The sequence below is a fragment of the Oncorhynchus keta genome, unplaced genomic scaffold (assembly GCF_023373465.1).
Source record: "Oncorhynchus keta strain PuntledgeMale-10-30-2019 unplaced genomic scaffold, Oket_V2 Un_scaffold_8559_pilon_pilon, whole genome shotgun sequence".
NCBI lineage: Eukaryota > Metazoa > Chordata > Actinopteri > Salmoniformes > Salmonidae > Oncorhynchus > Oncorhynchus keta.
In genome coordinates, this window is record NW_026291008.1 from 35,931 (window position 1) to 50,186 (window position 14,256).

At 49.5% G+C, this 14,256-nt stretch overlaps 1 protein-coding gene and 2 long non-coding RNA genes across 3 annotated transcripts in view; 2 read left to right on the forward strand and 1 right to left on the reverse strand.

The window, feature by feature from the left end:
* The window catches only part of LOC118380960 (rap guanine nucleotide exchange factor 5-like), a 46,914-nt gene that overhangs the window by 11,434 nt on the left and 21,224 nt on the right, over positions 1 to 14,256 (forward strand). The window lies entirely within an intron of this gene.
* On the reverse strand, positions 8 to 11,853 carry LOC127929593 (uncharacterized). The gene is made up of 14 exons (XR_008135295.1): positions 11,747 to 11,853; positions 11,586 to 11,663; positions 11,066 to 11,112; positions 10,671 to 10,826; positions 9,997 to 10,110; positions 8,817 to 9,055; positions 7,565 to 7,876; positions 5,444 to 6,072; positions 4,815 to 5,209; positions 4,300 to 4,424; positions 1,879 to 2,309; positions 1,333 to 1,800; positions 1,208 to 1,254; positions 8 to 342 (listed from the first exon to the last, which is right to left on the reverse strand). It is a non-coding gene; the product is annotated as an uncharacterized LOC127929593 (long non-coding RNA).
* LOC127929595 (uncharacterized) lies at positions 598 to 11,735 on the forward strand. Its single transcript, XR_008135299.1, has 10 exons — positions 598 to 711; positions 1,422 to 2,289; positions 2,524 to 2,679; positions 4,982 to 5,064; positions 5,533 to 6,083; positions 6,318 to 6,395; positions 6,713 to 6,868; positions 7,030 to 7,341; positions 8,206 to 8,288; positions 11,597 to 11,735. It is a non-coding gene; the product is annotated as an uncharacterized LOC127929595 (long non-coding RNA).

Genomic DNA, 14,256 nt, shown 5'->3' on the forward strand with positions numbered 1-14,256 from the left:
GTATCTAATCTAACCCTAACCTTACCATACCTAATACAACACAACACACTGGAGGAGCTGGTCCTGCTGGCTGTGACCTACCGTGGAGGTATCTAATCTAACCCTAACCTAACCATACACAACACACTGGAGGAGCTGGTCCTGCTGGCTGTGACCTACCGTGGAGGTATCTAATCTAACCCTAACCTAACCATACACAACACACTGGAGGAGCTGGTCCTGCTGGCTGTGACCTACCGTGGAGGTATCTAATCTAACCCTAACCTAACCATACACAACACACTGGAGGAGCTGGTCCTGCTGGCTGTCACCTACCCTGGAGGTATCTAATCTAACCCTAACCTAACTATACACAACACACTGGAGGAGCTGGTCCTGCTGGCTGTCACCTACCCTGGAGGTATCTATTCTAACCCTAACCTAACCATACACAACACACTGGAGGAGCTGGTCCTGCTGGCTGTCACCTACCGTGGAGGTATCTAATCTAACCCTAACCTAACTATACACAACACACTGGAGGAGCTGGTCCTGCTGGCTGTCACCTACCCTGGAGGTATCTAATCTAACCCTAACCTAACCATACACACACACTGGAGGAGCTGGTCCTGCTGGCTGTCACCTACCCTGGAGGTATCTAATCTAATCTAACCCTAACCATACACAACACACTGGAGGAGCTGGTCCTGCTGGCTGTCACCTACCCTGGAGGTATCTAATCTAACCCTAACCTAACCATACACACACACTGGAGGAGCTGGTCCTGCTGGCTGTCACCTACCCTGGAGGTATCTAATCTAACCCTAACCTAACCATACACACACACTGGAGGAGCTGGTCCTGCTGGCTGTCACCTACCCTGGAGGTATCTAATCTAACCCTAACCTAACCACACCTAATACAACACAACACACTGGAGGAGCTGGTCCTGCTGACTGTGACCTACCCTGGAGGTATCTAATCTAACCCTAACCTAACCATACACAACACACTGGAGGAGCTGGTCCTGCTGGCTGTGACCTACCGTGGAGGTATCTAATCTACCCCTAACCTAACCATACACAACACACTGGAGGAGCTGGTCCTGCTGGCTGTCACCTACCCTGGAGGTATCTAATCTAACCCTAACCTAACTATACACAACACACTGGAGGAGCTGGTCCTGCTGGCTGTGACCTACCGTGGAGGTATCTAATCTACCCCTAACCTAACCATACACAACACACTGGAGGAGCTGGTCCTGCTGACTGTCACCTACCCTGGAGGTATCTAAACTAACCCTAACCTAACTATACACAACACACTGGAGGAGCTGGTCCTGCTGGCTGTCACCTACCCTGGAGGTATCTAATCTAACCCTAACCTAACTATACACAACACACTGGAGGAGCTGGTCCTGCTGGCTGTGACCTACCGTGGAGGTATCTAATCTAATCTAACCCTAACCATACACAACACACTGGAGGAGCTGGTCCTGCTGGCTGTCACCTACCGTGGAGGTATCTAATCTAACCCTAACCTAACTATACACAACACACTGGAGGAGCTGGTCCTGCTGGCTGTCACCTACCGTGGAGGTATCTAATCTAACCCTAACCTAACTATACACAACACACTGGAGGAGCTGGTCCTGCTGGCTGTCACCTACCCTGGAGGTATCTAATCTAACCCTAACCTAACCATACACAACACACTGGAGGAGCTGGTCCTGCTGGCTGTCACCTACCCTGGAGGTATCTAATCTAACCCTAACCTAACTATACACAACACACTGGAGGAGCTGGTCCTGCTGGCTGTCACCTACCCTGGAGGTATCTAATCTAACCCTAACCTAACCATACACAACACACTGGAGGAGCTGGTCCTGCTGGCTGTCACCTACCGTGGAGGTAACTAATCTAACCCTAACCTAACCATACACAACACACTGGAGGAGCTGGTCCTGCTGGCTGTCACCTACTGTGGAGGTATCTAATCTAACCCTAACCTAACTATACACAACACACTGGAGGAGCTGGTCCTGCTGGCTGTCACCTACCCTGGAGGTATCTAATCTAACCCTAACCTAACTATACACAACACACTGGAGGAGCTGGTCCTGCTGGCTGTCACCTACCGTGGAGGTATCTAATCTAACCCTAACCTAACCATACACAACACACTGGAGGAGCTGGTCCTGCTGGCTGTCACCTACCCTGGAGGTATCTAATCTAACCCTAACCTAACCACACCTAATACAACACAACACACTGGAGGAGCTGGTCCTGCTGACTGTGACCTACCCTGGAGGTATCTAATCTAACCCTAACCTAACCATACACAACACACTGGAGGAGCTGGTCCTGCTGGTTGTCACCTACCTAGGAGGTATCTAATCTAACCCTAACCTTACCATACACAACACACTGGGGGAGCTGGTCCTGCTGGTTGTCACCTACCCTGGAGGTATCTAATCTAACCCTAACCTAACCATACACAACACACTGGAGGAGCTGGTCCTGCTGGCTGTCACCTACCGTGGAGGTATCTAATCTAACCCTAACCTAACCATACACAACACACTGGGGGAGCTGGTCCTGCTGGCTGTCACCTACCGTGGAGGTATCTAATCTAACCCTAACCTAACCATACACAACACACTGGAGGAGCTGGTCCTGCTGGCTGTCACCTACCGTGGAGGTATCTAATCTAACCCTAACCTAACCATACACAACACACTGGAGGAGCTGGTCCTGCTGGCTGTCACCTACCCTGGAGGTATCTAATCTAACCCTAACCTAACCATACACAACACACTGGAGGAGCTGGTCCTGCTGGCTGTCACCTACCCTGGAGGTATCTAATCTAACCCTAACCTAACCATACACAACACACTGGAGGAGCTGGTCCTGCTGGCTGTCACCTACCGTGGAGGTATCTAATCTAACCCTAACCTAACCATACACAACACACTGGAGGAGCTGGTCCTGCTGGCTGTCACCAACCCTGGAGGTATCTAATCTAACCCTAACCTAACCACACCTAATACAACACAACACACTGGAGGAGCTGGTCCTGCTGACTGTGACCTACCCTGGAGGTATCTAATCTAATCTAACCCTAACCTAACCATACACAACACACTGGAGCAGCTGGCTCTGCTGACTGTGACCTACCCTGGAGGTATCTAATCTAATCTAACCCTAACCATACACAACACACTGGAGGAGCTGGTCCTGCTGGTTGTCACCTACCTAGGAGGTATCTAATCTAACCCTAACCTTACCATACACAACACACTGGGGGAGCTGGTCCTGCTGGTTGTCACCTACCTAGGAGGTAACTAATCTAACCCTAACCTAACCATACACAACACACTGGAGGAGCTGGTCCTGCTGGCTGTCACCTACCGTGGAGGTAACTAATCTAACCCTAACCTAACCATACACAACACACTGGAGGAGCTGGTCCTGCTGGCTGTCACCTACTGTGGAGGTATCTAATCTAACCCTAACCTAACTATACACAACACACTGGAGGAGCTGGTCCTGCTGGCTGTCACCTACCGTGGAGGTATCTAATCTAACCCTAACCTAACCATACACAACACACTGGAGGAGCTGGTCCTGCTGGCTGTCACCTACCCTGGAGGTATCTAATCTAACCCTAACCTAACCACACCTAATACAACACAACACACTGGAGGAGCTGGTCCTGCTGGCTGTCACCTACCGTGGAGGTATCTAATCTAACCCTAACCTTACCATACACAACACACTGGAGGAGCTGGTCCTGCTGGTTGTCACCTACCCTGGAGGTATCTAATCTAATCTAACCCTAACCATACACAACACACTGGAGGAGCTGGTCCTGCTGGTTGTCACCTACCTAGGAGGTATCTAATCTAACCCTAACCTTACCATACACAACACACTGGGGGAGCTGGTCCTGCTGGTTGTCACCTACCTAGGAGGTAACTAATCTAACCCTAACCTAACCATACACAACACACTGGAGGAGCTGGTCCTGCTGGCTGTCACCTACTGTGGAGGTATCTAATCTAACCCTAACCTAACTATACACAACACACTGGAGGAGCTGGTCCTGCTGGCTGTCACCTACCGTGGAGGTATCTAATCTAACCCTAACCTAACCATACACAACACACTGGAGGAGCTGGTCCTGCTGGCTGTCACCTACCCTGGAGGTATCTAATCTAACCCTAACCTAACCACACCTAATACAACACAACACACTGGAGGAGCTGGTCCTGCTGACTGTGACCTACCCTGGAGGTATCTAATCTAATCTAACCCTAACCTAACCATACACAACACACTGGAGGAGCTGGCTCTGCTGACTGTGACCTACCCTGGAGGTATCTAATCTAATCTAACCCTAACCATACACAACACACTGGAGGAGCTGGTCCTGCTGGTTGTCACCTACCTAGGAGGTATCTAATCTAACCCTAACCTTACCATACACAACACACTGGGGGAGCTGGTCCTGCTGGTTGTCACCTACCTAGGAGGTATCTAATCTAACCCTAACCTTACCATACACAACACACTGGAGGAGCTGGTCCTGCTGGCTGTCACCTACCCTGGAGGTATCTAATCTAACCCTAACCTAACCATACACAACACACTGGAGGAGCTGGTCCTGCTGGCTGTGACCTACTGTGGAGGTATCTAATCTAACCCTAACCTAACCATACACAACACACTGGAGGAGCTGGTCCTGCTGGCTGTCACCTACCGTGGAGGTATCTATTCTAACCCTAACCTAACCATACACAACACACTGGGGGAGCTGGTCCTGCTGGTTGTCACCTACCGTGGAGGTATCTAATCTAACCCTAACCTAACCATACACAACACACTGGGGGAGCTGGTCCTGCTGGTTGTCACCTACCGTGGAGGTATCTAATCTAACCCTAACCTAACCATACACAACACACTGGAGGAGCTGGTCCTGCTGGCTGTCACCTACCCTGGAGGTATCTAATCTAATCTAACCCTAACCTAACCATACACAACACACTGGAGGAGCTGGTCCTGCTGGCTGTGACCTACCCTGGAGGTATCTAATCTAATCTAACCCTAACCATACACAACACACTGGAGGAGCTGGTCCTGCTGGCTGTCACCTACCTAGGAGGTATCTAATCTAACCCTAACCTAACCATACACAACACACTGGAGGAGCTGGTCCTGCTGGCTGTGACCTACCGTGGAGGTATCTAATCTAATCTAACCCTAACCATACACAACACACTGGAGGAGCTGGTCCTGCTGGTTGTCACCTACCTAGGAGGTACCTAATCTAACCCTAACCTAACCATACACAACACACTGGGGGAGCTGGTCCTGCTGGTTGTCACCTACCTAGGAGGTATCTAATCTAACCCTAACCTTACCATACACAACACACTGGAGGAGCTGGTCCTACTGGTTGTCACCTACCCTGGAGGTATCTAATCTAACCCTAACCTAACCATACACAACACACTGGAGGAGCTGGTCCTGCTGGCTGTGACCTACCGTGGAGGTATCTAATCTAACCCTAACCTAACCATACACAACACACTGGAGGAGCTGGTCCTGCTGGCTGTCACCTACCGTGGAGGTATCTAATCTAACCCTAACCTAACCATACACAACACACTGGGGGAGCTGGTCCTGCTGGCTGTCACCTACCATGGAGGTATCTAATCTAACCCTAACCTAACCATACACAACACACTGGAGGAGCTGGTCCTGCTGGTTGTCACCTACCCTGGAGGTATCTAATCTAACCCTAACCTTACCATACACAACACACTGGAGGAGCTGGTCCTGCTGGTTGTCACCTACCCTGGAGGTATCTAATCTAATCTAACCCTAACCTAACCATACACAACACACTGGAGGAGCTGGTCCTGCTGGTTGTCACCTACCTAGGAGGTATCTAATCTAACCCTAACCTAACCATACACAACACACTGGGGGAGCTGGTCCTGCTGGCTGTCACCTACCGTGGAGGTATCTAATCTAACCCTAACCTAACCATACACAACACACTGGGGGAGCTGGTCCTGCTGGCTGTCACCTACCGTGGAGGTATCTAATCTAACCCTAACCTAACCATACACAACACACTGGGGGAGCTGGTCCTGCTGGTTGTCACCTACCCTGGAGGTATCAAATCTAACCCTAACCTAACCATACACAACACACTGGGGGAGCTGGTCCTGCTGGTTGTCACCTACCCTGGAGGTATCTAATCTAACCCTAACCTAACCATACACAACACACTGGAGGAGCTGGTCCTGCTGGCTGTCACCTACCCTGGAGGTATCTAATCTAACCCTAACCTAACCATACACAACACACTGGGGGAGCTGGTCCTGCTGGCTGTCACCTACCGTGGAGGTATCTAATCTAACCCTAACCTAACCATACACAACACACTGGAGGAGCTGGTCCTGCTGGCTGTCACCTACCGTGGAGGTATCTAATCTAATCTAACCCTAACCTAACCATACACAACACACTGGAGGAGCTGGTCCTGCTGGCTGTCACCTACCCTGGAGGTATCTAATCTAACCCTAACCTAACCATACACAACACACTGGAGGAGCTGGTCCTGCTGGCTGTCACCTACCGTGGAGGTATCTAATCTAACCCTAACCTAACCATACACAACACACTGGAGGAGCTGGTCCTGCTGGCTGTCACCTACCCTGGAGGTATCTAATCTAACCCTAACCTAACCATACACAACACACTGGGGGAGCTGGTCCTGCTGGCTGTCACCTACCGTGGAGGTATCTAATCTAACCCTAACCTAACCATACACAACACACTGGAGGAGCTGGTCCTGCTGGCTGTCACCTACCGTGGAGGTATCTAATCTAACCCTAACCTAACCATACACAACACACTGGAGGAGCTGGTCCTGCTGGCTGTCACCTACCGTGGAGGTATCTAATCTAATCTAACCCTAACCTAACCATACACAACACACTGGAGGAGCTGGTCCTGCTGGCTGTCACCTACCCTGGAGGTATCTAATCTAACCCTAACCTAACCATACACAACACACTGGGGGAGCTGGTCCTGCTGGCTGTCACCTACCGTGGAGGTATCTAATCTAACCCTAACCTAACCATACACAACACACTGGGGGAGCTGGTCCTGCTGGCTGTCACCTACCCTGGAGGTATCTAATCTAACCCTAACCTAACCATACACAACACACTGGAGGAGCTGGTCCTGCTGGCTGTCACCTACCGTGGAGGTATCTAATCTAACCCTAACCTAACCATACACAACACACTGGAGGAGCTGGTCCTGCTGGCTGTCACCTACCGTGGAGGTATCTAATCTAACCCTAACCTAACCATACACAACACACTGGGGGAGCTGGTCCTGCTGGCTGTCACCTACCCTGGAGGTATCTAATCTAACCCTAACCTAACCATACACAACACACTGGGGGAGCTGGTCCTGCTGGCTGTCACCTACCCTGGAGGTATCTAATCTAACCCTAACCTAACCATACACAACACACTGGAGGAGCTGGTCCTGCTGGCTGTCACCTACCATGGAGGTATCTAATCTAACCCTAACCTAACCATACACAACACACTGGGGGAGCTGGTCCTGCTGGCTGTCACCTACCATGGAGGTATCTAATCTAACCCTAACCTAACCATACACAACACACTGGGGGAGCTGGTCCTGCTGGCTGTCACCTACCATGGAGGTATCTAATCTAACCCTAACCTAACCATACACAACACACTGGAGGAGCTGGTCCTGCTGGCTGTCACCTACCCTGGAGGTATCTAATCTAACCCTAACCTAACCATACACAACACACTGGAGGAGCTGGTCCTGCTGGCTGTCACCTACCCTGGAGGTATCTAATCTAACCCTAACCTAACCATACACAACACACTGGAGGAGCTGGTCCTGCTGGCTGTCACCTACCCTGGAGGTATCTAATCTAACCCTAACCTAACCATACACAACACACTGGAGGAGCTGGTCCTGCTGGCTGTCACCTACCCTGGAGGTATCTAATCTAATCTAACCCTAACCTAAACCATACACAACACACTGGAGGAGCTGGTCCTGCTGGCTGTCACCTACCGTGGAGGTATCTAATCTAACCCTAACCTTACCATACACAACACACTGGAGGAGCTGGTCCTGCTGGCTGTCACCTACCCTGGAGGTATCTAATCTAATCTAACCCTAACCTAACCATACACAACACACTGGAGGAGCTGGTCCTGCTGGTTGTCACCTACCTAGGAGGTATCTAATCTAACCCTAACCTAACCATACACAACACACTGGAGGAGCTGGTCCTGCTGGCTGTCACCTACCGTGGAGGTAACTAATCTAACCCTAACCTAACTATACACAACACACTGGAGGAGCTGGTCCTGCTGGCTGTCACCTACCCTGGAGGTATCTAATCTAACCCTAACCTAACTATACACAACACACTGGAGGAGCTGGTCCTGCTGGTTGTCACCTACCCTGGAGGTATCTAATCTAACTAACCCTAACCTAACCATACACAACACACTGGAGGAGCTGGTCCTACACAACACACTGGCTGTCACCTACCCCTGGAGGTATCTAATCTAACCCTAACCTAACCATACACAACACACTGGAGGAGGTATCTGGAGGTATCTAATCTAACCCTAACCTAACCATACACAACACACTGGAGGAGCTGGTCCTGCTGGCTGTCACCTACCGTGGAGGTAACTAATCTAACCCTAACCTAACTATACACAACACACTGGAGGAGCTGGTCCTGCTGGCTGTCACCTACCCTGGAGGTATCTAATCTAACCCTAACCTAACTATACACAACACACTGGAGGAGCTGGTCCTGCTGGTTGTCACCTACCCTGGAGGTATCAAATCTAATCTAACCCTAACCTAACCATACACAACACACTGGAGGAGCTGGTCCTGCTGGCTGTCACCTACCCTGGAGGTATCTAATCTAACCCTAACCTAACCATACACAACACACTGGAGGAGCTGGTCCTGCTGGTTGTCACCTACCCTGGAGGTATCTAATCTAACCCTAACCTAACCATACACAACACACTGGAGGAGCTGGTCCTGCTGGCTGTCACCTACCCTGGAGGTATCTAATCTAACCCTAACCTAACCATACACAACACACTGGAGGAGCTGGTCCTGCTGGCTGTCACCTACCCTGGAGGTATCTAATCTAACCCTAACCTAACCATACACAACACACTGGAGGAGCTGGTCCTGCTGGCTGTCACCTACCCTGGAGGTATCTAATCTAACCCTAACCTAACCATACACAACACACTGGAGGAGCTGGTCCTGCTGGCTGTCACCTACCCTGGAGGTATCTAATCTAACCCTAACCTAACCATACACAACACACTGGAGGAGCTGGTCCTGCTGGCTGTCACCTACCCTGGAGGTATCTAATCTAACCCTAACCTAACCATACACAACACACTGGAGGAGCTGGTCCTGCTGGCTGTCACCTACCCTGGAGGTATCTAATCTAATCTAACCCTAACCTAACCATACACAACACACTGGAGGAGCTGGTCCTGCTGGCTGTCACCTACCCTGGAGGTATCTAATCTAACCCTAACCTAACCATACACAACACACTGGAGGAGCTGGTCCTGCTGGCTGTCACCTACCCTGGAGGTATCTAATCTAACCCTAACCTAACCATACACAACACACTGGAGGAGCTGGTCCTGCTGGCTGTCACCTACCCTGGAGGTATCTAATCTAATCTAACCCTAACCATACACAACACACTGGAGGAGCTGGTCCTGCTGGCTGTCACCTACCCTGGAGGTATCTAATCTAACCCTAACCTAACCATACACAACACACTGGAGGAGCTGGTCCTGCTGGCTGTCACCTACCCTGGAGGTATCTAATCTAACCCTAACCTAACCATACACAACACACTGGAGGAGCTGGTCCTGCTGGCTGTCACCTACCCTGGAGGTATCTAATCTAATCTAACCCTAACCTAACCACACACAACACACTGGAGGAGCTGGTCCTGCTGGCTGTCACCTACCCTGGAGGTATCTAATCTAATCTAACCCTAACCATACACAACACACTGGAGGAGCTGGTCCTGCTGGCTGTCACCTACCCTGGAGGTATCTAATCTAATCTAACCCTAACCTACACCATACACAACACACTGGAGGAGCTGGTCCTGCTGGCTGTCACCTACCTGGAGGTATCTAATCTAACCCTAACCTAACCATACACAACACACTGGAGGAGCTGGTCCTGCTGGCTGTCACCTACCCTGGAGGTATCTAATCTAATCTAACCCTAACCAACACAACACACTGGAGGAGCTGGTCCTGCTGGCTGTCACCTACCCTGGAGGTAGGTAATCTAATCTAACCCTAACCTAACCATACACAACACACTGGAGGAGCTGGTCCTGCTGGCTGTCACCTACCCTGGAGGTATCTAATCTAACCCTAACCTAACCATACACAACACACTGGAGGAGCTGGTCCTGCTGGCTGTCACCTACCCTGGAGGTATCTAATCTAACCCTAACCTAACCATACACAACACACTGGAGGAGCTGGTCCTGCTGGCTGTCACCTACCCTGGAGGTATCTAATCTAATCTAACCCTAACCTAACCATACACAACACACTGGAGGAGCTGGTCCTGCTGGCTGTCACCTACCCTGGAGGTATCTAATCTAACCCTAACCTAACCATACACAACACACTGGAGGAGCTGGTCCTGCTGGTTGTCACCTACCCTGGAGGTATCTAATCTAACCCTAACCTAACCATACACAACACACTGGAGGAGCTGGTCCTGCTGGCTGTCACCTACCCTGGAGGTATCTAATCTAACCCTAACCTAACCATACACAACACACTGGAGGAGCTGGTCCTGCTGGCTGTCACCTACCCTGGAGGTATCTAATCTAACCCTAACCTAACCATACACAACACACTGGAGGAGCTGGTCCTGCTGGTTGTCACCTACCCTGGAGGTATCAAATCTAATCTAACCCTAACCTAACCATACACAACACACTGGAGGAGCTGGTCCTGCTGGCTGTGACCTACCCTGGAGGTATCTAATCTAACCCTAACCTAACCATACACAACACACTGGAGGAGCTGGTCCTGCTGGCTGTCACCTACCCTGGAGGTATCTAATCTAACCCTAACCTAACCATACACAACACACTGGAGGAGCTGGTCCTGCTGGCTGTCACCTACCCTGGAGGTATCTAATCTAACCCTAACCTAACCATACACAACACACTGGAGGAGCTGGTCCTGCTGGCTGTCACCTACCCTGGAGGTATCTAATCTAACCCTAACCTAACCATACACAACACACTGGAGGAGCTGGTCCTGCTGGCTGTCACTTACCCTGGAGGTATCTAATCTAACCCTAACCTAACCATACACAACACACTGGAGGAGCTGGTCCTGCTGGCTGTCACCTACCCTGGAGGTATCTAATCTAATCTAACCCTAACCTAACCATACACAACACACTGGAGGAGCTGGTCCTGCTGGCTGTCACCTACCCTGGAGGTATCTAATCTAATCTAACCCTAACCATACACAACACACTGGAGGAGCTGGTCCTGCTGGCTGTGACCTACCCTGGAGGTATCTAATCTAATCTAACCCTAACCTAACCACACACAACACACTGGAGGAGCTGGTCCTGCTGGCTGTGACCTACCCTGGAGGTATCTAATCTAATCTAACCCTAACCTAACCATACACAACACACTGGAGGAGCTGGTCCTGCTGGTTGTCACCTACCCTGGAGGTATCTAATCTAATCTAACCCTAACCTAACTATACACAACACACTGGAGGAGCTGGTCCTGCTGGCTGTGACCTACCCTGGAGGTATCTAATCTAATATAACCCTAACCTAACCACACACAACACACTGGAGGAGCTGGTCCTGCTGGCTGTGACCTACCCTGGAGGTATCTAATCTAATCTAACCCTAACCTAACTATACACAACACACTGGAGGAGCTGGTCCTGCTGGTTGTCACCTACCGTGGAGGTATCTAATCTAACCCTAACCTAACCATACACAACACACTGGAGGAGCTGGTCCTGCTGGTTGTCACCTACCCTGGAGGTATCTAATCTAACCCTAACCTAACCATACACAAGACACTGGAGGAGCTGGTCCTGCTGGTTGTCACCTACCGTGGAGGTAACTAACCACAACTTAACACACATGGATTCACCAGAGTTTCAATGGTCTGTCTGTCTGACCGCCTGCTTGTCGAAATCATATCAAATCGAACGTTTTTTCGTCACATACACAGATTTTCAGATGTTACCACAAGTGCAGCGCAATGCTTGTGTTTCTAGCTCCAACTGTGAGGTAATACCTACACACACACAGAATCCAGAAAAATACAGAGAACTTATCAGAAATATCAGAACAAGCAATGTTATATTTGAGATTCTTCAAAGTAACCACCCTTTGCCTTGATGACAGCTTTGCACACTCTTAGCAACCAGGTTCATGAGGTAGTCACCTGGAAGGCATTCCAATTAACAGGTGTCTTGTTAAAAGTTCATTTGTGGAATTTCTTTCCTTCTTAATGTGTTTGAGCCAATCCGTTTTGTTGTGACAAGGTAGGGTGGTATACAGAAGATAGTCCTATTTGGTAAAATACCAAGTCCCTATTATGACAAGAACATCTCAAATAAGCAAAGAGAAATTACAGCCATCCTTACTTTAAGACATTTAGGTCAGTCAATGCGGAATATTTCAAGAACTTCAAGAAAGCTTCTTCAAGTGCAGTCGCAAAACCATCAAGCGCTATGAAGAAACTGGCTCTCATGAGGACCGCCACAGGAAAGGAAGACTCAGAATTACCTCTGCTGCAGAGGATAAGTTCATTAGAGTTAACTGCACCTCAGATTGCAGCCCAAATAAGTACTTCACAGAGTTCAAGTAACAGACATCTCAACATCAACTGTTCAGAGGAGGCTGAGTGAATCAGTCCTTCATGGTCCAATTGCTGCAAAGAACCACTACTAACATACACCAATAAGAAGAAGAGACTTGCGTGGGCCAAGAAACACGGGCAATGGACATTAGACCAGAGATAGTTCATGTAGAACAGAACCAACCCTACACTGACTGACTACAGTAGAACAGAACCAACCCTACACTGACTGACTACAGTAGAACAGAACCAACCCTACCCTGACTGACTACAGTAGAACAGAACCAACCCTACCCTGACTGACTACAGTAGAACAGAACCAACCCTACACTGACTGACTACAGTAGAACAGAACCAACCCTACCCTGACTGACTACACTGAGAACAGAACCAACCCTACACTGACTGACTACAGTAGAACAGAACCAACCCTACACTGACTGACTACAGTAGAACAGAACCAACCCTACACTGACTGACTACAGTAGAACAGAACCAACCCTACACTGACTGACTACAGTAGAACAGAACCAACCCTACACTGACTGACTACAGTAGAACAGAACCAACCCTACACTGACTGACTACAGTAGAACAGAACCAACCCTACACTGACTGACTACAGTAGAACAGAACCAACCCTACACTGACTGACTACAGTAGAACAGAACCAACCCTACACTGACTGACTACAGTAGAACAGAACCAACCCTACACTGACTGACTACAGTAGAACAGAACCAACCCTACACTGACTGACTACAGTAGAACAGAACCAACCCTACACTGACTGACTACAGTAGAACAGAACCAACCCTACACTGACTGACTACAGTAGAACAGAACCAACCCTACTGACTGACTGACTGACAGTAGAACAGAACCAACCCTACACTGACTGACTACAGTAGAACAGAACCAACCCTACACTGACTGACTACAGTAGAACAGAACCAACCCTACACTGACTGACTAGAACAGAACCAACCCTACACAGTAGAACAGAACCAACCCTACAGTAGAACAGAACCAACCCTGACTGACTACAGTAGAACAGAACCAACCCTACCAACCCTACACTGACTGACTACAGTAGAACAGAACCAACCCTACACTGACTGACTACAGTAGAACAGAACCAACCCTACACTGACTGACTACAGTAGAACAGAACCAACCCTACACTGACTGACTACAGTAGAACAGAACCAACCCTACACTGACTGACTACAGTAGAACAGAACCAACCCTACACTGACTGAC